Source organism: Protopterus annectens, chromosome 3.part0, assembly GCF_019279795.1.
Source record: "Protopterus annectens isolate FY-2018-M chromosome 3.part0, PAN1.0, whole genome shotgun sequence".
NCBI lineage: Eukaryota > Metazoa > Chordata > Ceratodontiformes > Protopteridae > Protopterus > Protopterus annectens.
Genome location: NC_056731.1, coordinates 449,954,117 through 449,978,651, shown reverse-complemented (window position 1 = coordinate 449,978,651; position 24,535 = coordinate 449,954,117). Strand labels below are relative to the sequence as shown.

The window sequence follows — 24,535 nt, the reverse complement described above, 5'->3', positions numbered from 1 at the left end:
GCAAAAGCAAGCACAGTGTTTTAGAACACTTCTTTTTTTTCACATTCTGGCAATACACCTGGTTCCCATTGAGGCTAAACAGCCTCTGTTTAAAATTTAGGGTGAAGTTAATGTTCCGAATATATGTATGTTAAGAAATAAAAACTCATTACCATTTTACCAGAAAACGCAGCATTTCTGATATTGCAGAAAGGGTGAGGAAAGAGGTGTAGCATCTTCCAGTTTATTCCTCTGATTGATCTGACCCCCCTCAACTTTACATGGAAGAGTTTAAAAAAAAAAAAACAAAAAGAAAAATCTCTTCTCCACAAATATGAAGAGAAGGCAGATGTCATGGAGCTAAAGCACATTAGTTCTGATCAAAAATGCAATACCAGAATTTCTAAATGTTAGTAGTGTACTGAAATGCATTGAAGACCAATCAGCATCTGCAGAATGCACCTCTAACACTTTGCGCCAGGGGCATCTGCCCACTTCACCTCAAACTATCTACGCCTCTGGGTGAGGACTGAACTTCATGTACTATCAAAGGCAATCTGCTGTCATGGAAATGAATACTGTGAAACAATGAAATCCTTGAGGGTGCAATGCAGTTATGAGTACCTATCAAAAAGAGTTGGTGAACTTCCTCAATGCACTGACCAAATTTCCCCTTGCAGTATTACCACCTCAAGTCTCCTCTGAAAAGAAGTCATTAGCCTAGTGGGACTAACCTGAACAATAAAAAATAAATAAAACATATCATACAGTCTGATATCTAAAGTAGAAATTCCTCACACACACTGTTCATATATACAGGACTAAACAGAGAGGATTATAATCAAGTCTCAGATCATAACCAACTTACTATGTGTTCAAGGCATAGAAAGTCACTTGAGATGTAAATCTTGGTATCCATTTCGATAACACATAATAAAGTAACAAAGTCACTCCTCCAGGTAAACTGGATTCCTTAAAAGCAAGCATAAAGTCCAAAAGTCCAAAAATATGCAGAGGAATCTCAGAGACAAGGCATATAAAAGTAAAAAGGCTTTAATTTTCAGTTTTTGCAATATTTGTATAGCTTTGTAGATGCCAGTGAGTGTGCTTTTAGTAATTGCTTGTTAGTTACATTAGATGTTGAGTTACTTTTTACATGTTTTTCTAATCTAGAGGGCATTAGTATGGTCAAAACTTTTTTAAGTACACATAGTAGCTATGATACTAAACAGATTGATCTTATATGTCTGTTCTTAGAAGCAGTGCTGGAAAACAATGTTTTCATGTTCCAGCAACCATATTATCTACAGAAAAAGGGCATAGCTATGGGCACCTCCTGTGCCAATAGTTACACCAATATGGTGCTTGCCAGTTGGGAGGAAAAATTTGTGCTTACCAGCCAACACAGGAATAGGCTGCTTTTCTATCGAAGGTTTGTTGATGATGTCATTTTGTTATGGGGAGGTTGTGAGATACAGCTAGGAGACTTTATTGAATATTTGAATAATACCACTACATTTCTGTACTTCACCTCAGAAGAATTTGCCCAGGAGATTGTTTTTCTTGATGTCAGGATTCACAAGATGGGAAGTGGAAGTTTGACCACTAGGATATATAAAAAACCTTGTAGAAAAAAACACAGTGCTTCAACGCAATAGTATGCATCCACCGCACATTTATAAAAACATTTTGAAGGGACAGTGCATCAGGGTCTTGAGGTTGAATAATACAGAAGAAGGATTGGAAGAAGATTCGGTAGCCATAGCTTGTGATTTTATGGAGAGAGGATATAAAAAAGATGAGATAGAAGGCATGGTTAGAGAGGTGAAAGGTATGAGATCCACTGCAGCTAAACCAAACTATTCAAGCTCAACCAATGAGAACAATTCACTGGGCAATAGAGAGAGAAGTAGGATGCACCTACCACTTGTTCTACCCTATGCTAATGATTTTAAAATAGTGCATAATGTTATTGAATCTAATTGAGGCATGTTGACAACGAATGATCAGATTAAAGATATAATAGGGAGCACACCATTATTTAGGTATAAAAATATGAAGTCACTTAAAAGACATTGTTGTTATACAGATTCTAAGATATGACCAGCTTTAAGAAAGGAAGAAATAGGGACGTATTCCTGTGGTTGCTGTAAATACTGCCCCCTTATAGATACTTCAAATCTGTTTGAGCATCCGATATCTAAAAGCAGATATATTTTTTAAATGCATGCAAACTGTAGAAGCACTAATATTTTTTATTTAGCTACCTGCACTGAATGTGAAAATTTTTACATAGGAACCATAAAAAAGGAGTGAGCCCAAAACAAACAACTGTAACCAGACAACAGACTATTAGAAGGAACTCCAACCAGCCGTAACTGTAAAGACAGTCTAATCTTGAATAAATGTTGTATTTAATAATATATTAACGCAGAAAAACTCATGTATGAAAAAACATCTCATTAATTACTATATACAATTAATATACATTCACCAATGTGTATTGATTTATTTTCTTTTTATAAATTCATGTATAATGTTATATAGTTCTTATTTTATGTACTTTTACAGGAATTCTAATGATTTTTTAACATTTTAACCTTTTGATATTCATTAATTTGTGGCTAATTGCCTTATTGAATAATAGGAAGGCTTTTGATTGATGTGTATATAAACGGGATGATGACATGTGACATTGTATCTGATTAAGTCTGATGTTATCGGATGAAAACGCTGTTTTTTCATACATGAGTTTTTCTGTGTTAGTATATTATTAAAGACAACATTTATTCAAGATTAGACTGTCTTTACAGTTACGGCTGGTTGGAGTTCCTTCTAATAGTCCGTTGTCTGGTTACAAAAATTTTTACATAGGAAAAACAAATAGAAAGCTGTATGAGAGAATACGTGAACATATCTATGCAGTTAAAAATGTGATTATACTAATGCCCTAGCAAAGCATGTTCAAGAAACAGGTCTAAAGCACAGTTTTTTGTTTAAGGTCATAGAAATGGTTTATATGGGGCCTTGAGATGGTCATTTAAGAAACTATGCAGAGGAGAGAGAATTACACTGGATTTTCAAATTATATGCAAATAGGAGACCCAGTCTAAATGACAAGGTCTCTTTAAGAACAGTTTTAAAATCTAAGGATTTGCATAAGTAATAATGTTTTCAAATGGATTGGTCAAAGTGTTAATTAATTTTCTTTTTAAAGTGAATGCATGTGGTGTAAGAAATATGTCTGATGAAGAACTTGGTTCGAAAGGGCTTACATCTGTTGTTTGTGGAAAATTAAAGCCTTTTTACTTTTATATGACTTGTCTCTGAGATTCCTTTGCATATATTTGGACTTTTTAACACATAATAAAGGTTTATGGTCTGTGAGACTTGATCATAGTTTTTTGTAGTGCATAGAGCTTTGTCTATTCCATGTATTGCCAGTTACAGAAAAAAGTATAAGAGCATGAAGTGCTTTATCAAATTTCTATGAGTTGTAAAGTTGTAGAACACTTAGCACTGCCATACAGAAAGCAGGCAAAAACAAATTGCCCCCCTCTGATGAATGAACACCTTTAAAAGCTGTTAGATACTTCATTGTGTCACACTTTCCATTTATAAGTATTGTAGAGTGGACTATCTAATGTCCTTTAAAGCTATTTTACCTTAAGACACTATTCGCTGCCAGCTGGCCCTGTCTGCTGTGCTAACCCCTACAGTGAGACCCCATAGCTTGTTAAGAATGATGCTTAACTATGGAGAACAAATTTAAAGTAAAAATAATTCAAATATCACTCAGCTGAAGTAACTTAGTCATCCTGTAAAAATGTAAATGTTGATACATAATTAGCACAAAGCAGTTAGAGAGCTTAGACAAAGCATTTTGGAGGGGCAAATCTATACAACCCAAATTGTTCTATGTTATATATAATACTTCTTATATATATAATACTGTAGAAAAAGGCTAATTTGTGGTATACAGCATATAATTTTCAATACATTGTAATAAGTCCCTGATACATAGTATATAAAATGCAGAAGAAACTTAATTTAATTGAAGCAATGCAAGGAGAATAAAGGTTATTTAGTATGTTAAGAAATATTTTAAATCAACCACTGCATTCTGATAGCACCTTATTCAAAGTGAGATGGAAGGTATATGCAATTACATGCTGTTAGATGGCAGGAGTGTACATCAGAAAACTTACCATTCAAGAGCATATAACATAGTTACATCATAAATTTGGTCTATATTATCCATAGCCAGAAAGATAATTACAAGGAATTGGAAATCAAAGTCTCTCTATCAATACAAGAATTTAAAAATGTACTTAATGAAGTTTATTGTTTAGAAAAAATTACCATTAAGTATAGATGTTCTAGGAATATTTTTATTCATAACAGTTGGAACAAAGTTTATGAATTGTTACAAAAATAATTGAACATTTAGTAAATAATATGTATATAAGAATTATTTCAATTATTTAAGATTTATGATGAACAATTTTGTACATAGTACTTTTTATACAATTTAAATGGTTATTTTTTTTTAATTGTTCATTGTATATTCAACAGTACTTCCAATAAAAAATTGTTAAAAAAAAAAGAATAGTGCTTAACAAACTTGGCTTTTTTCCCATTTTTGGCGCATAATCATTGCATTCCAATGCACCAAATTATCTTTCTGTAGCTGGAACTCTACTGTGATCACCATACCTCTCAATTGTCCAGATTTTCACAGAATTTCCAGATTTCATTTTGGTCTATTCCTCATAAAATTTGTGATTTTCTGTTAAAGCATTGGGATGATCTGAGGATTGAAGTCACTAAATAATAATAATAATAATAATACATAGAGTTTTAGAATTAATATCCTTCATAAAAATGCACTCTAAGACATATTCTGTTCTTCTAGCAACTTTCTAAGTTTATAAGAGCAATTCTTAAAATCTGTCCCTATTTTTGGGCCTTTGCCCCCACCCCCATTCTGTCAGGCTTTGTACAGACTTTTTGTGGTAAGAGTTTAAGAGGTATGGTGATCACTGAAATAACAGTTGTATGCAGGATTTCTAACTTTTTCATAATGTTTTCTATTCATAATTAACATAAAAAGATGGTTCATAACACATTCACCAAAATTTGAAATAATAAATGTTTCATTTTACAATACATTTTCAGTACTGAATTTACTAATTTCCAGATTTAATTTTGTGTCTAACATAACTACAGCTTGTGCACAAACACAGTAATTAAAGATAAAATAAAGCTCTGAAAAAAAACTATTTTAAATAACAAGCTAAAATTCTTTTGCAAAATGCTTCTTCAGGTCAAACAGCCATAAACCAAACAGCAAACTTTTAAATGTTAGAAGTAGTCAAGTGGTACAATTACATAGGCTCATAGGATCCTAAGAGCATAGGAGGTTACTAGGCTATTGGCCCTGAGGCCCTTATGAGTCTAGCCAAGAGTTTAGCCCATGTTTAAACAAGTCAGCACCCTAATCAACCAAAGCCTGAGTACCAGCTTTGTCCCAGCCAAGTGGAGGACAGCCACTGTCATCCCTTCACAAAAAGGTGGAGTGTCCACCAGTCCAGGAAAAATTAGACCCATCAGCTTAACTAGCCTAATCTGCAAGGCCATGGAATGGATTATCATGGATCTCATTAACAGGGACATTGGGAACCTCCAAACACTCGACCCCACACAGTTTGGCTTTGTCAATGGGAGGTCATGTCTGTTAAATCTGGTTGATTTCTTTGAGACAGTCATCAAAGCCATGGACGAGGAGAAGATGGTGCACACTGCCTACCTTGACCTGTCCAAAGCCTTTGACACTATTCCTCACTCGGGCATAGTAGATAAACTAAACTAGGCAACAATCCATATGTTACCAGATGGGTAGCAAACTGTCTCACTGATAGAACCCACCTAATCAAAATAGGGGAAGCCACCTCAAGCAGTAGACCCATAATGAGCAGCGCACCCCAGGGATCCATCTTGGGACCTCTGTTGTTTGGAATATACTTCTCTGAGGTGCAGGCCAAAACCAGTGGGCTATGACTGACCAAGTTTGCAGATGAGTGCAAGATGGGTGCAGTCATCAATTCCCCAAGTGTTGTGGACATCCTCCAAGAGGGTCTCACCCTAACAAATTACTGGTGCCAGAAACATGGCCTCAAAAATAACAACTAGATTTTTGTATATAAGTTAAAACAGTTAAGCATTTAAGTTCAAACAATGTATGCATCTATATCTATAGCATTGTCGCCTCACAGTAACACATTGTCCTGTTCGATTCTCAGCTAGAGCTTATTCTGTGTGGAGATATGCGTGAATGGGCGTACCTTCGTTGAAGGTTGTGCATCAGAGCTGGCAACATGGCACGTAAAAATCTGCTGACAATCGTTACTGGACAGGAGTTCCGCTGTGGCGACCTTTAACCGGGAAAAGCCGAAAGACACAACAACAACATCATATATATATATATATATATATATATATATATATATATATGTGTGTGTGTGTGTGTGTGTGTGTGTGTGTGTGTGTGTGTGTGTGTGTGTAAATCCATTGATGAGAATTAACTTTCTATATTGTCTTGTCTTTGTGTACAATTTCATTTATACCAGGAAACTTGTCAGCACAAAGTCAACAGATCCAGCTATATTCTGCATTCTCTGTTTTCAATACACATTCACCACCCCTAATGTGTTCAGGAATCACTTGAAGAACACAAATTTGAAAGTGTGCTCTTTACTTCTACCCAGTACATGTTTACACAGAGAGCAAGTACTGTGTCTTTAAATATTTAAAGGTTATTCCATGTAATTGTACCACCTGACTGCTTCTAACTTTTAAAAGTTTGCTGTTTGGTTTATGGTTGTTTGACCAAAGGCATTTTGCAAAGGGGCTTTTAGCTTGTCATTAAAGTATTTTTATCAGAGTATTGTTTCATCACTACCCACTGTGTTTGCACACAAGCTGTGTTTATGTTAGACTCTTGCTTTTCTGATTACTACAGAGCACATTTATCTACTATAACAATGTTGTTTTTATCTTATTTCCAGATTGAATACAAATGTACCTCAAAAACATATTTATAAGCAACTATATAAGTGAAATAAAACTGTGAAAAACTATAATTGAAAATAAGTTAAAAACATTGTCTCTGGAAATATTGTAAATAAAATCATACAGAAGCATACCTGAGATTTCAAATGTTTTATAATATGAAATAGATAGATGGATAGATAGATAGACAGACAGACAGAGAAATAAACATTTTAAGTATTCTAACATAAATATAAATAATTTGCAAGTTTACAATAGAAACTAAAAGTTAAAGCACTGTATCTGTGTATGACACTGTATTGTCACTATGCAACATCCATAAAGTACAGCTTTATATATAACACAAGGTTTCAAGACAAAGTGAACAATAGTGTGTTTCAATTGCCAGATTCATTGTGTGAAATGCATAAGACCAGTGTACAAGTAAGCGTACAGAAAATGCAGCTAAATGATTCAGACAGTACAACACAGATTGCAGGTAAACAGTGCATGAATGAGCACTAATAGCAGCAGAGTATATGAAAATGAGCTACAACTCATAAAAGCAGAAGCAAAATTCCAAAATGATGTATCATGTGTACAAAGCCATGTTGCAGTCTGTGAAAAACTGAGGGACTGTCAGTCCAGCCAGATAGAATTTTGTAGATAATTCTATATCATTGTAAATATTAATATAATCCACAGGCTTGTTTTACAAATGTAAAGAGAACTATATTTTATGATTAAACTATATGTTGTACTGAGCTTCAAAAATGTAACTACAGTGCACCCTGCTGGAAGAAAGCTGTTAAGTACGGAATTTACAACTGTGTTTGATCTCAAGCTCAGAGACAGGATGTCTGGGCTAGGAAATTCTTTCTATTGTTTTAAGACAGAGATAATTACTAGATTTTACATGTAAAGTGTCCTTTATTGTTGTAGCTTCCTGGCAGGTGCAACATTACAACGATATGTAAAATTTTAAGTTCTGTGAACCTGGGAAACTTCAGCAGAGGTGTCAAGAATGATGTAATCTGAAATGACTCAGCAGTACTGTGTATTATCAATTTAAGGGCTATCTCAGAAAGAAAGAGGAGCATTTTGTATCTTGTCTTGGATCTAGTAAGAGCATCCACTCACCAGTACTTGCTTGCTCTGTGTGTAAGTAGTATTTAGAACAGTGATTTCTCTTAGAGATAGATAAAAACAGTAAGATTAGACTAGCTGTTTTCTATATTTATGTTAGACTGTCCTACAATATTGTTTTAAAGTATTTCCTGTGATTTCTGAACTCTGTAATGACATTGTGCTGAAGTATTCTTTTGTGTTTTTATTATTTATTAAATATTTTTAAACCTTTCAACTGTGGCTGTTTTGTGTAGAGATAATTTAAGCTCTAAAGTACTTGCGTGTATTTGGTGATACGGTACAAAGCCACTCCAATAGCCTTGCTGTTCGTCACACTTACTAATTGGATAATAATAATAATATTGCACAGTAAAATTGGACACCCTTTGGTAAGGGCCTTTATAGTAGCTGATAAGGGTAGTTGGTGGCAGTAGATTACTACCTTATAGCCTGGGTGGAAGGGGGCATAGCTGGAGAACCTGTGCCAGCCTTCCCCAGGAGTGTCTGTGTGTTTATATATAAACCAAATCTCAAAGTATGTGTGTGTCAGCTACTTGGGCAGGGACACAAAGCATTGGTTGGACAGAGAGAGTACTGGAGGTTTTGGCTTGACTACTCTGCTGAGATCTGAACTCTATAGCTGTGCCAGTAGGGAGTCTTAATGGGGATCTGGAGAGAAAGGAAGAAACCAGCCCCAGACTGACTGTGATCTTTGTGTGCTCTTAAGGGAAATTGTACTTTACTGTGTTTGTACTTGTTATCCTCCCAAGGTGGGCACCTTTCACTGGTGCTAGTGCTGAGGATTGAGGCTTCTTGATTACTGGGCCAGTGCACAGGTGTCACACAGTCAACAGTAAAAGCATGTAACTAGTAGTACAATAAGGTGAGCAATAAACTGCAATATAGGAATATAAATCCTATCAAAATCGCAAGTACATTTGCAGCAATAATTGTTTAATAATAGCACAGCTGTGCAGTAGATATCAACAATGCTTTTGCCACTGCAGATGACTATAGAAATCTGTAAGTACTTGGGAGACGTCAGACAACCACAGAATACATTTTGGATCTCTTGGTTAACTCCATCACATATAGTATTATGTGGAGGTACAGAACACCAGTGGTCAGCCCATTCTAGTATAAACTATAATGATAACAGCAGTGGGCATCCTGACATTTCATACATTACATTGCCTAGTAGGTAACACTCCAGGCATATTACACACACACATATATATATATATATATATATATATATATATATATATATATATATACATATATATATATATATATATAAACTGACCAGTTTAAAATTTCTTAAGATAATATGGGAATTTTCTCCAAGACTGCTGTTTTCATGTACTTGTATTATCAAAGAAATTTCTAGTAGCCTAAACACATTACTTTTTAGTCATCTTTTTTCTGTACTACTCTACATTGTAGGCATAGGATGTTTCATATTTTTGTCAAAATAGTAGATTAACATTTCACTTACTTGTTAAGTAATTCCAATAGTATTTCTAATTGTATGTGCTCTCTCTCTCTCTCTCTATATATATATATATATATATATATATATATATATATATATATATATATATATATATATATATATATATATATATATATATATATATATATATATATTATAAAAGACTGTATCACTTGAAGTTTGAATAAAGAAATAAAAAAGGCAATTCATTGTATCTGCAAAACAACATTCTACCAAATAAAGTATACAATTGGAAATGCATAAAATTATTACACTGTATAATTTGCCAACTACCTTCATTCACTCCTTACTTTTTCCTCACCAGAAGGCTGCTGCAGCTCAAAGAGAGGGCAATTGTTCCACAATAGTTAGAATACATATTGTATTTACTCTGTGGTGACATGCCATCGAATGATTAAGGAGGGTAGGGTGCTGGTAAAGTTCTTAACATGGGAGTGCACTTTGGCTTGGCCTCATGAAAAAAGATATGCTTTGAGGAGATAAATTTTAAGTTTATCCATAAAAAAGACCTTTTTTCATTTGGTCTTTGCATTTAGATGTTCTAATTCACAATATTGTATTAATATAATTTAATTGACTGCAGTCTATATGCAGTGATTTGAGGATCACTAATTCACTGTGTTATAATGGAACTATACTACAGGCCTCAGATAGCCACAGTTTCCACCTGCTCCACATATGTGTGACATGACATGCAGCATAGTACATAACATGCCTGTAAATTATATGGAAAGAATATCATATTATTGGTTGGTAATGGCATTCTAGAGTTATGACCACTGACATTTGTTAGGGGTCCTACATCAGAGAACCAGCAGACACATAGGCATGCACACAACAGGTTATGAAACATTAATCATCATGTACTAATCCTTCTATAGCTGTGATCCAATTGCCTGGATGACTTCTGTGAAGCCCTACAATATGTCTCTGACAGAATGTGGGCAGACATCACAATGTTCTGCACACTGTGTAGCTCACCCTACACACCATGGTCACAGTAGCACCACAGCTAGCCATTTGTGAAGCACATGGTGATGACTATAGCTATGATATAATTTATGATATGATTTGCCACCCAGAAAAATCAAATTAGGCTCAAGCCCAATAGGTGTGATGCACTCTGTTTCCAACTGATTACTACAACAGGTGTACCATCTGTAGTGTTGGGGTATATATGCATGCAACTTTGTGCATAGTAAATGTGGCCACATCTAAAATGCAACAACAGCAGATTGTATGCAATCAGTATTTTATAAATTAAATGCTGTGGTAACGTGGATCTAATCATGTATGGTATCATTATGTCCATAGTATGTATTCAAGGACCAGCACAGCAATATACACCAAATAGCCACACAAAACAAAATGCAATATTCACCTTCATGGTTTTCTTCAATTGGGGTGGTGTAATGTGTACCTTAAAAAGCTCACACAGCTAATAGTCATATGCATGTTCACCTGCCACAGGGGTGGCACTGAGCACTAGCAGAGAAGCAGATGTGCCTACCATTGGAAGTGCATCCTAAAAGAGCTGTAGTCTGAATAGAACTTCCTCAGGACTGATACAAGATGATGGTGTGCAGACATGTGGAGATGATGCCTAGGATTTGGGGGGAGGGGGGAGTCACTAGTCACTGGCCTCAGCTTTGAAGGTACAGAAGCAACATACCCTGGCATATGGAAGGCATTATACAGAAGGGAGCACTGCAGCATGTAGCTAGATCATGGTGTCAGCATTAGATTTAGATGGCAAATCATGATTCAGATGCACATTCATGGCCATATGATACCACAACCATGTACAAGTTCTAGCCTCTATCATAGTGCTTGTGTTCATTGGGTAAAATATAGCTTATGTTATGGTATTTTGTATTACTACTTAAGCTGTCCTGAGGAGCACTCCTGTTGTATGTCTGCATATGTTGCCAGTGTGTCACCAACAGCAGTGTGTCTGTGTGTGTGTGTGTGTGTGTGTGTGTGTGTGTGTGTGTGTGTGTGTGTGTGTGTGTGTGTGTGTGTGTGTGTGTGTGTGTGTGTGTGTGTGTGTGTGTGTGTGTGTGTGTGTGTGTGTGTGTGTGTGAGTAGCATATCTGTAGTGCCAGCAAGGCTATACTACATAGTGGTGAAATGCCTGCCTACCCCACTGTCCTAAGCCTGGCTGTGCAGGTCAACTTGGCTTTGGCCAGTCACTGTGGTTATATCTGCTACAGCTTGTCTGATAACAATATCTGTCATGAAGTCAACAATGGCCAACTCACTTTGCCATCCCCAATCCTGTAACCCAGAAATTAGTCAAAGATACATTTGGTCCTTTTAAGAGACTTTGCCAGGCAGCTTGGTCTGGACAGGCAGAGTACTCTGACATTCAGGCGTTTGAACTGTAGTACACACTGTACTACCACCAGCTATGCTATGTTGAAGCCAAAGCATTTAAGTGAAGCAGCAACAAACACAGACGTGTGAAGGAAGTAATATGTGAAGCAGTCATGACTGCACTAAAATGTATAGCCATGACTGGAAATGTTACAGTGACACAGTAAAAACCAGTATATGTAGGGGTCTGAAATGTGTAGCAAGCTGTGTAATACATGCAGATGACTCACTTTCAAACTGCACTGAGAACACAACAGTAACAATGCATTACAAAGATATCTAAGTATGACAAAGAAGCATGCTTGTACCTAAGAGTTCATCTGACTCAATTTTGGCTCCAAAGATGGAAACTGACAGAATGTCTCTGGAGTGTGAATGAATGTCCCTTCGAATCCTGCCTCACAGTCATACCTCTCAACTGTACAGATTTTTGCTGAATGTCCAGATTTTTGCTTTATATTTTTGGTCTGCTTCTCATAAAATTTTGGTTTCCTGTCAAATCATTTGACAAATCATTGAGGTTTGAAGTCAGAAAATAATGACAGACATTTGAGTTTTCAGACTTCATACCTTTGAAAAAAATTCAAAATTCATGTTAATCCAAAACCTGTTATTCTATCAGCTTTCTAAGTTTGTAAGAACAATATTTAAAAAGTGTCCCTATTTTTGGGCCTTTGTCCCCCTATTACTTATGGCTTTGTCCAGATTTCTTGCTTTAAGAGCTTGAGAAGCATGATCCAGACTCCTCCTGCAGGGGTGTTTCACAAGCCTTGCACTTGATAGAGCCATGCATATCATTGTCTTGGGTATGGCACTGCGATGCCAGCCTTCCATAACCAAAAAATTACTCAGACATGTACAACCAGCTGTGTCTGTCTGTGAGCCTGCTACTTCCTGTGTCCTCCCCTGCCCAGTAGCAGTACTCTGTATGGATGGAGGACAGCTAGCCCCACATTATTTCCCCACTGTAAAGCTCACTGTTTTTCTGCCACCCATGGCCCAGTCTGGAAACGAATGCATTATAATGTACATAGTGCATCACTTGCTACATAAAGGTGCTAGAAATGAGGAGCATACACTGCAGTTACAGACCATTCTGAAAGAGAGAACAAAAGGTGCCGTTACTCACTGACGAGCAGTGACATTCTGAATGCACAGCAAAGTACAGAAACGGCACACTAAATCAAAAGTAAAATAGAAATAAACCACGATACATGAATGAATACCAAACGTTGCAGAAATATAGCCCACATGTTTTGCAAAGATATTGTCTTCACTTATTTTGCCAATATTTTGTCAGTCCAGCATTCTAGAACTCCATTACACAGTGACAGGTCTCATATCAATGAGTTAAAATATTTCAAAAGTATCTTTATTAGTAATGTATTAAAACACTGGAAGACATTAAAATATGCAAAGCCATGTCTCCTAAAATCAGAAGTACTATGTTTATTTGATCTGCAAACCTTACTTACTGGATCTTATTCAATGTATACTAAAGATAGATGGAGGCTGGCTTGATGAAGAAGCGGAATGAAACAGAATGCAAGTGGTGGGTGACCTTATTCTGACTTTCTCACCATCGTCTTCCATCTCATCCACTTCCCCTTCATATTTTCAGCCACTAATGTCCTTATATTTACTGTCAGATTCTTAGAAGAAAAGACACACACACACACATACACACACACACACACACACACACACACACACACACACACACACACACACACACACACACACACACACACACACACACGCATGCACATACACATATACACACACACACACACTTACATATATTTATGTGTTTATTTCAACAAAACTTGTAAGAACATATATAACTTTTCTTTTCTGTGAGCCAGCAGTCAGTGAAGAATAGAAGATTTGGTTATCAGCCTGTAAAAGTCCAAAATTGATCTATTGCAGAAAATTCTTATTCTCTGAGGTAGAGCAGTCTCAAGAGTTAGTACATATAGGTAGTGGGGGTGTGGTAGTACAGCCTCTCACATCAGGATATGCAGTCCCTTCCCCTGCAGAAAAGGTTTAAAATGTGTTTCAGTCAGTTTGACACTTCACTAATACTTTAGAAGACTCACTCTTAATTTTTATTTTATTATTATTTTTTTAGTTCTGATACTTGTAGTATTGAGTCTCAGACTTCCTGATACCTGTAGTATTGAGTCTGAGACTTCCTGATACTTCTAGTATTGAGTCTGAGACTTCCTGATACTTCTAGTATTGAGTCTGAGACTTCCTGATACTTCTAGTATTGAGTCTGAGACTACCTGATACTTCTAGTATTGAGTCTGAGACTTCCTGATACCCGTAGTATTGAGTCTCAGACTTCTGACAGGATGCCAGTTAAACAGATAGAAGATGTTTCCAGCTCACCCTGAAATAGGCATGTCTTTCTAGTGTCTTTACGAGGTGGCTCAGATGATAACAGCTTAATTAAAAGCATAACATAGATGTAGCAAATATTTAACCAATACATCCCTTGATGTATTTTGCATATTTAAAAAAGACCAATACTGAAGTGGAATCAATATCCACAAAAATGGAGCACTTGTACCACAAATGCCATACGTAATTTATAACTAGCCACATGCAGCAGTAACAATAAGATAATAACTCTATGATTCTAAACGGGTATGTGATAGAATATTAGTTTATATATGATTTCAAAAGTTGTATTATTCCTAGACAGTGTGTAAGAAAGACAAAAAGGACATCCAAGAGAAAATCTTGTACTGTTGTCAAGTTTATAAGTAAAATATACAAAAGACAAACTATTCAATATATTATCTCACTTATTACCCTTATATACCATATATCTATATTGCTGTGAATTGTTATGTATTTAATCAGTAAGGATTTATTCACAACCAGTTAGGGTTGATCAAGACGGTGAAATCCAAGTAATCGATTGTTCAGGCTAGGCTTGACTATGTCTTATCACGGCTTTTATAACCTTTCCACTGGATTCCTGATGTTTTAAAACTTTTTTAAATACAAATATCCAAAAAAGTGCAACATAGAGTATTCTGTTCTATATGTAAACAGATTGCTAAAATGGTAACATGAACATAATGCCCATTAATATGACTAATTAGTTCTTGCTTTAGGCTCACTTACTTTATAATGCTACATCAGTAAAAATCACAGGCTGTCTATGTCAGCAGGGAAAGGTCTGTATGTTTTCTATTTCCTGTCATACTAATGCAAGGAAAACAAATGGGGGCTGATTAGGATGACATTCATTTATTTTTGAAGCTGCTGCATGTAGTGACATTTTAAATTAAATTATTAGTTAGAACTCACAATGCATAACACTTGCTGTCTTTTTTTTAAATTTTTGCCTAGACAGATACAACTTATTTGGCTTTGAATTAATGCCCAGTTTAGAAATGCTGTGAAGTAAAAAGGGAAATGTTTTTAAGCAACTTTAGCACAAGAACTCTGGACAAAGCCAAAAATAATGGTGGGGACAAAAGCCTAAAAGTAGGGATAATGTTTAAATATTGCTCTTATAAATTTACAAAAGTTGATGGAATAACATGCATTGTATTGGCATGCATTTTCTGAAGGGTGTGTTACCTGAAACTCAAATGTCTGCCATCATTTACTGACTTCATTCCTGAATGATTTGCTAGAAAACCACACAATTTTATGAGAAGCAGACCAAAAAATACAAAGCAAAAAATCTGGACAGTTAAGAGGTATGCTGGTCGGTAATGACTGTTTAAAAACTGCACCACTTTTTATTTTCAGTGGTGGAAGTGCTCCATTTTTTGTGGATATTGATTCCACTTCAATATTTGTGTATGTTGATGGGTCGCTAAATCATCAGAACATTCAAATTATAGATTATGCTATGATTTGTCACAGCTAGAACATTTGTGAACCAGTTAGTGTTAATTTTACTTATCAGTATATGCATGGGACATTGTATAATTACTTATTTTAAGCAGAATGGCATGATTTACATAATGTTCAACAAACACGTCTCATAAATGATTCAGAAACACTGAAATTGGTTGATACCCTTACAAACTATATATATATATGAATGTGTGTGCGTGTATGTGTAAGACGTAAAAAATTTTCACTCAGTGAATTATTTATGAAGCTTGCATAAAAATATGCATAACTACAATAATTACAAAAAGTATTTTTGCTGTAAGCATATAATATACCTTAGTATTTTATCAGAAATCATTACTCACCAGTGGTCCTTTCAGATATACAAGAGTTTCTGGAACGCAACGCATTATAGACATCTTCATCATAAATATATTTTACCAAGCATGATAGTCTATCAACTTCCAAAAACTGATGTGTGTCTGACGTGGGCATTTCTGAACTGTGCCCATGTACTTTGACTCCACAACATAGGAAACCAATTCCTACATTCCCAATTTTCTCTGTAAATACTTCGTCTTACTCTCATTTCCTGTAAACCATCTACCCTTTTATCATATTTGACCTATTGTCTTGTGTGTGTGTGTGTGTGTGTGTGTGTGTGTGTGTGTGTGTGTGTGTGTGTGTTTTAAGATTTTCTGCATTCTACTAATTTCTTTGGGGAACTAAGTAACTAACTGATTGTTGAATTACAGTGGTATAATTACCACGTATCTAAACTGTGAATGTTTCAGTACTTTATGTAAACAACAAATGGTGAATTTATTTGCCTAGAAGCATCACTCAGCAGTGATTACTGCTAAATGACAAACACATGTAGCCCATCAGGATCAACATGCCAATGGCTTAGTTTGTTGACTGTTTCCTTATATAAATATTAGTGAAGCATACTTCTACATTTTTGAAGGTTACATCATTTTGTAGAGATGACAACTTAGGGGTGATCTTGCCCTTAGAGGTGATTTTTTTCAAAAGCTGTAAGCATCTGAATTATGCCATTGCTATGGCTTCTGGGAAATTATTATCTCAAAATTATCTATATCTCTCTCTTCTACCCCCATTCCCACAGGGTTTGCTGTTTCATGTGAAAGAACTGTGCTCAGCAACAGTGGCCAAGCACGTAGCCCAGCTGAGATACTCCTGCTTTTATCAAACTGCTTTTAGTTCAGTAATTTTAGGTTTTCTGTTCAGTGTTCAGCTATATGGAATAAATGCCAAGTATCTACACACACACACACACACACACACACACACACACACACACACACACACACACACACACACACACAAAAGCCTTGTTTTATATGATTTATTTTCTTCCATTTGTGATTCTTCCCATCCCTTGTCGTATAACACAGCCCCCAAATGATGAATAACTGACTGACGTGCTGCTGTAACTTCTTTTGTTAACAAACCCATGTTCTAAAATGTACACAAGTGTTTTTATAGATTTATTTTCTAATAGCTTTTTCTCCTCTATATCCATTAATCATCAACCCACCACCCCACCCCACTGGTCTTGAGTCCATTCATTAGTGAATGAGCAAACCTACATCCTGGTTAACAGTTTTAACTTCATTGTTTAGAAGCCTTCAGTTGTATGTGGGGAAGTAGTCAACCAGATCACCCATCACTCCTCCAAGGGTAGGCAAGTTGGCACTAAATATTGTTAGAAGCCCTGCTCATACAAAGGAAGATTCATCATTCATATTTTTACATATGTTGATGCATTTGGAGGGTGACAGAAGTTACAATAACTAATTTTTTTGTCATCCCAAACATGAAACTGTTTCCTGCAAAGTTCCCCCCTACAGAGAAAGAGTATTGCACATTTTCTCTTTAGAAAGTAACTTGGTTGATGGTGTGACTGCATGATCTTTGCTGGAGAGCAGTGACATGCAGATTGCATCTTCTGCAGGAGAGGAAGTAACCGGAAATCCACATATTCCTCTGCTTCTGTTTTCATGCATCAGTTTCACATATATTAGTCAAACAACAGCAACACAAAATCAACAAAATTCAGTTAAAATAAGTTCATAGGTGATTACAAGACTAATGACCCTCAAAGGCCTATTAGTTCACCAGTGTTGCAGAATGTCTCTGCATCTGGGTCCTTCAGTGTGATACAGTGTTATCTGATTTATCTGTCTTTACATCATATGGCACTTGGTTCCTGTCCTGTAATGTGTTAGCAAGGACCTACTAGCCCAGGAAGGCTCCCTGCATGCACTGGAACTGTTATTATGCCAGCCTTAGAGGAATTTTAGCTTTATTTTACTGGGAATACATTTAAACACTATAAACAAACATAACTGCATTTCACTGTCAAGGGGTTAAGTTGCAAAGTTTATTATGCCTAGAAAAAATGGGCAGTGTGACAGAACATGTTCATAAACTTTGAATAGCCAGACAGGGCATCCATCATGGGCTTTGGGTGAGGGTTTTTTTTTTAACCAATTGCATTTTGCTTTCAATTGTCTTGGTCCAAAACATTTTTCTGAAACTGCTTTGAATTGCTGATCCAGTATTATGTCTCTGTGTGCTTAATTCTTATGTTTTCATTTAAGTGCTGTTGCCAGGCAGTGAAGCAATGAATATAATCCCTATGCACTTACAGAAGTGTTGTGCCTGCACTGTTTCACATCTTGTCATGAACACTGTCACAGCTTTATCAGACTGTTTATTTAATGTAAAATACTACATACCAGTACTGCATTTAGTACTTGGCTTAAAGTAAACACACTGTAATTACTACTTGAAGATGAGAAAAGTAAAATTCAATATTAGTGCTGGAAAATCTGATGGCTGCAGGTTCTACTCTAACCCCAGGTACCTGAATTAATTTTCTAATGCTGACACTACAGAGTAGCATGGGGGAGCTGCAATTCTGAGGGTGTCATCTTCTCAATGAGACATTAACCTGAGGCCCCCACCTGTTTGAGTTGGTAGTAGCTTAGGTATACGTAAAAGATCTCACAGTGATTATTAAAAAAGGGGGGTATAGAAAGTTCTGCAATGTCCTTAGTGAATATGAATACCAGCTCGTGTCTCCCCTGAAAAGAGGACACTGCCTAATGGGACTAACCCAGTCAACAAACAATAAATAAATAATAAATAAATAATCTACCTGTGGAGGTGGTATATGTCACTGTTTGATTTTTTGATGCAATGGCTGCTACATAGTGGCTGTGGATAATGTGGTCATCACGTTAACTGGATGGGATCTGTAAGTGCAGTGGTGTTTAGAAAGCTGCCTTTTTTTACTCAGCAGTCTACATATTTGTCAGATATGCACATAAGTTCACATTACTTACATTTATGGTAAGTTTGTGGAATGGCAATGTGTTATTAGGGGAAATCAAAGTGAACCATGGCAGGAATCCTTAGAGAAATGAAGGAAAGAGAAAATGTAAGCTTGAGGAAGGCGCTCTGGGTACTGCTAGAAGTAAATGACTTCCAAAAATGTTTATATTATATTTTGAAAGTTCTTGCTGATTCCCTTTTTTGATTTGGATTTTTGGCAATGTTACATATGAGGAAATGGATAAAAAGCAATTTTGTGATTATTGTGAAAACTGAAAATATGTTTTCTTCATTGTAATCTGATGAGGTACAGTGTGGTCATATTTAACCATCTACTTCTTTTAACTCTACCTGATATCTCTCATGTTTACTCTTTGTTCTCAGCCTGCCTTAGCACAGGTAAAAAGTAGATCTTTCTACACTGCACTCATGAGCATATTTGTCCTCTGAAATCCTCATACAAAGTCTAATGACTTCATGTATCAAATGCAATGTGTGTTGTCTATATGTTAGCAGTGATATTTATAAATTGTAAATATCAGCATGTTCTTTATCATTTGCCACTGTCAGCATATCAGTCTGAGTGTTCATACCATCATTTACAATTGTTCTCAACCTAAACACTGTCTGTATTGTATTTGTACTGTTTTGCAAATTTCTTGGAGCTTTTCTCCCCAAGCTTCAGCTGGAAATGGGCACATTTTCTCTTCGGCCTTTCCCAGTAAACAAAGCTATTTTTTTAAATAAATAAATAAATATCTGTAATAAAAACAGCATATTTATCATAAGAATAGAGTAAGTGGTCATATAATTGTATATCAAGTTTTCATTCAAAATGCTGATTAAAAAAAAAAAGAAAACAGAATTATTAGGTCACATTTAGCATGATTAAGAAATAACTCTACATCTGCAGCATTAAACGTTTCTCCAAAGCATTGCAGAATATCTCAAGGCAAGTAAAATAATAAATACATAAGTAAAATAAAATAAATCACATTCACATGTACTACAAAAGATGATTTTACAAATAAAAGTAAACATTTAATTTCAAGTTCTCAACTATGTTTTGAAAAAGAGATGAATTCATGCCCACAAACCAGATGTCCCAGATTCAAGTAGCAGTTTGGGTACTGGAAGGGCTGAGGCATAGCATGGTGGGAATGAGCAGCCACTGCCGGCTCACCCATCCGGGTGGGGGTGGGGGTTGATTGGTGGATTGGACTGCACATAAACCAGGAAGGCATGTATATATGTGCCAGAATGCATGTGGATCCTGCCCAAAGCAGCTACACTCAAGCCACCAGCCTCTACGGGGAGGGGTTTAGTTAGGTAGGGTCTGACATCACATACATGGCAGCCTGCTCCTGACTTATGGCTTAAGGAAACAAATGGGCCTGTGGGCTCTTGCACTAACAGTGAAATGAGTGGGCTGCAGGTCAGTCACTATTGCTGTTCTCATCAGAAGGAGAAGGAATGAATGGGTCAGCTGGGTGTAGGGGCTGGACCTCAAAGATGGTCATGTGGAGTCTCAAAAATAAAATATTTGTTTGAGAAAATGACTTCTGACCCTGATCTGTAAAATATCAGCTGTCATATGAATAAATGCCCTGAAGAAATTGATGTGTAAGAAAAAATGTTGTAAACTGCCAAAGTTAAGATGTTATATTTGCAAAATTAAATGCTGTAGCTGCGATTCCTAGAGATGACTCAAGTGGCGCTGCTGAGCTGGAGGATACTACTTCAGGGGGGGTGTATGGTGTAATTCTGTGGGTAGTATGAGAGTTTTGTCTGTCGTGTCGTTTTCATGAACCTCTATGATGTATAAAGTGGCCTTGTGGCTTTATACTGACTTATGAAGTACAACTCAGTATAGTACGGTGGAATGTAAAAGGGCATCCTACATACAGACAGCCCCTCTCCTGATTCATAAACAGAGTAGCTCCAGATGGATGCCTCATGTTGCAAACTGTAGAATGTGCTCTATAGCTTAGGGCTATACCCATTAGGCAAATACTGTCTAAATGTTGTCTTTTACAATGGGGGGGCAATTCTTGTCCACGTGAGTGCTTCTGTCATCTGGCCCCAGGCCACATAAATCTATCAAGTGCCCTGCCTCTACAGGTTGTAATGTTACATATTTACCATGCTGACCTGGAAGCATATATATTTTATTACAGTTAGCTGTTTTATGATTGCTCTGGTACTATATGCTTGAAATTGTATGCCAAAGTGATTCCACATAAGGCCAGTAAATTTATGCACTGTGATGTGGGATAAGGGGGGGGGGTCCTTGGACAAAATGTATTGCTGCGATTACTCCAGAATATGGGAGGGACATTTCCCTGGGCAATGCACATTATTGTATATCCTCTTGGGAAGTTGGCAGGGACTCTCTGGGCAATAGGCATTGATGAAATTACAGGACATGGGAGGGAGGTATCCCTAAGTAATAAGCATTAATGTATACCTTTTTGGGAAGATGGAGGAATCCTGAAAAACAAGCATTAAGATATTTATTATAATGGATGCAATTGTAGATAATTATTTTATTTATTTATTTTACATTTGTTAAACAGGTATTGTCCAACTGGGCAAGAAGCCCGTTTTCAGTGGAGACCAGGGGAGAAAAGCTCCCAAGCAATGGTTATAAAAGTTAAGATAAAAAGAAAAAAATATATAAACATTGTACAATTGAGTAAAGTTACAAGTACTGATAAAAACTGATAAAAAATAAACATGGTACAAATATGATAAAAATATGAAATATCAAGTTCAGATTACATAGTAAAAAGTAATGATTTTGTGTGTGTGTGTGTGTGTGTGTGTGTGTGTGTGTGTGTGTGTGTGTGTGTGTGTGTGTGTGTGTAAGATTGACCAGCGATGTCATTCATGGGCTCCTCATTCTAATCATAAGAGCAAGGAAAAAATAAAAATAGAAAATAACAGAATGACAGAAGAGCAGAGTGGAAATAGCTTAGCCAGAGGAAGTGCAAGAACATAACCAGTGGGTTTGAGTAGTATTCTAGTAGGTGCAATTTGAAGTTATGCTTATCAGAACAGGACAGAATTTGCTGTGGAAGTGAATTCCAAGCTTTAGATACTGAATGGTTATATAATGAGTCACCATGAAATTTATGAGATTTACTAATATTGAGTAGTAACTTATCAGCTGCCGGAGTGAGATCAGATTAGTATAAGGTTGAACAAGGTCGGATAAGGCTGGACAGTGGTCAGGTTTATGGATAACAGAGTGTGCAACCATTAACTGATTAAGAGTGAGTAAGTGAGGGAGTTTAATCCAGCCAAGTTGTTGAAGTGCAGTACAATGATGTGATCTGTGTGGGAGGTTTGCAGCAAATTTAGCAATTTTATTATAGCAATATTTGAGACTCAGTTATGTTGAGGAGAAAGAGAAACCATGATCATTTGTTCACTGGTTTGTTCCCACTAGTTCTGCAGGACATGGTCAGAGGACACTAAAGGTGGTATTTATACAAGCAGAGGAAAATGGGTCAGGACACTGGGAAAATTTATTTTCTGTTTTCATGAGATGAGGGTTGCATACATGGAGGTATTTTACAATGAAGGTGATGGATCATGGATGAAGGAGATCAGATCACAGGTTTGGTGTCCTTAGATACTGGAATGTCAGAGCATGAGCATAAGGTACAGGGCATTATTATTAGTATGTCAGGTGAAGGTTCACACTACAGTGAGTTCTACTGAATTCAAAAGAAAGAAATACTGAGCAGTAGGCTAACCATCCAATGCCAGGTTTGGATAGCATAAGCTGGCTGTTTCAGACAACATTAAAGGAAAACTCCACCCTAGAACTAAAAAAAATGTTTTTTTCACTCTGTCTTTGTTTCCCAACCTATTTTAACACCTCAAAATCACTCTAACTGCTTTATTTGTAATTTTAGCCTGTTTTCTAAAACATGGCTGCCAATGGGGCTTGCTGTATCAACATGATCTTGTTCTTCTTCAACCCTTTCTCTTTCCCATAATACTTTGTATGACTCATGCCAGACATAAGGAAGTAAGGGATTTGTGAGAGTCACTGTTATTTTCTTTACCTTCTATAAAAGGGCTGCTTCCTTTCTGTCTCTAATCACCCTCAGTTATGTTTGGCTCAGACCTTGTTTTACACTATACTTAGAAATTATATTATAGCTACAGTAAGAACAGTAACTAAATTCCAGGCCTTTGTTCAGGGTTTTCCTTTGTAGTTCAAGAGTAATCGAGAGTCCCTTCCCCCCACACTACTGCAGAGGTGTTAAAACTGTCACTGCACTGAGAAACCCTTGCAGAATCAATTCTTTGTACTATAAACTAAGTTTAAATGCAGTAGTCTGGAGCTATATCCATACCTTTACAGGCTGCAAGGCTTTTGGTATACGTCCTCTGTACCCACTTAGCAGTTGTACTTTGTCCTTTCTGTAACAGTAAAAAGGTGCACTGTAACCCAAGAACAGGTGAGTTACAGTCTTGGACAACTCTGGCAGTATAAAAATGTCTCTAGAGGAAATAGTTTTAAATAACACCCCAATACACTGAAGATGGGTAGTATTATCTTTAAAAGAATACAGTGATAATCCCAAGATCACATTAGTCTGCTCTACAATGGCATTATTTAACATAATCTGCAAGTTTATAGGTGTATAGTGGATGAACACTGGGGCTTTTATAAGCCTAGCTAAGCCTCCCACTTATGTGTCTTAGGAATTATTTTAAGGAGAACATGTAAGCTATGGCAAGATTTACAGGCTGCCTCTGTCTATTGGATTCCTAGGTGTTAGAACCAGGGATGTATTTCTGACTTCCCATCCATTGGCCAAGGTTTGTTTTGAAAAGGGTTAGAGAAGAGCTCTGTTTCACATGGATGGGAAGCCTATTCCAGAGCTGTCTGAGATGTGTACCTGTCCCTCCAACATGTCCTATTTATGTCACAAGCAAAGTTAAATACCTAGATTAAGGAATTCTGATGCTATTAATTTTCTAGGTATGTAAAAGGGTGGGATCCAACGATGCCTTGTATGCCAGACATAGACTGCCTCTCAACAGTCTATAGGAAACAGAGTATAGAGATAGGGCTTTAAAGTGATCAACACAGCACATGCTGTTTACACCCTATGTTCTTTTTTGAGGAATTTCAGTGGAAGTTCTAGTTTAGAGGTTCATAGATTCATAAGTGATTACTATGCTAAGGGTACAAGAGCCTTTACAAACCCAGCCAATAATATCCAGGACATGACAGTA

At 36.4% G+C, this 24,535-nt stretch overlaps 1 protein-coding gene across 1 annotated transcript in view; it reads right to left on the bottom strand.

Moving 5' to 3' along the window:
• LOC122796418 (C-C chemokine receptor type 7-like) overlaps positions 1 to 16,426 on the bottom strand; it is a 101,281-nt gene extending 84,855 nt beyond the window's left edge. The window contains exon 1 of the mRNA XM_044064873.1: positions 16,279 to 16,426. The gene's annotated coding sequence lies outside the window, so the exon portion shown is untranslated. The remainder of the gene's footprint in view (positions 1 to 16,278) is intronic.
• Positions 16,427 to 24,535: the final 8,109 nt, after the last annotated feature.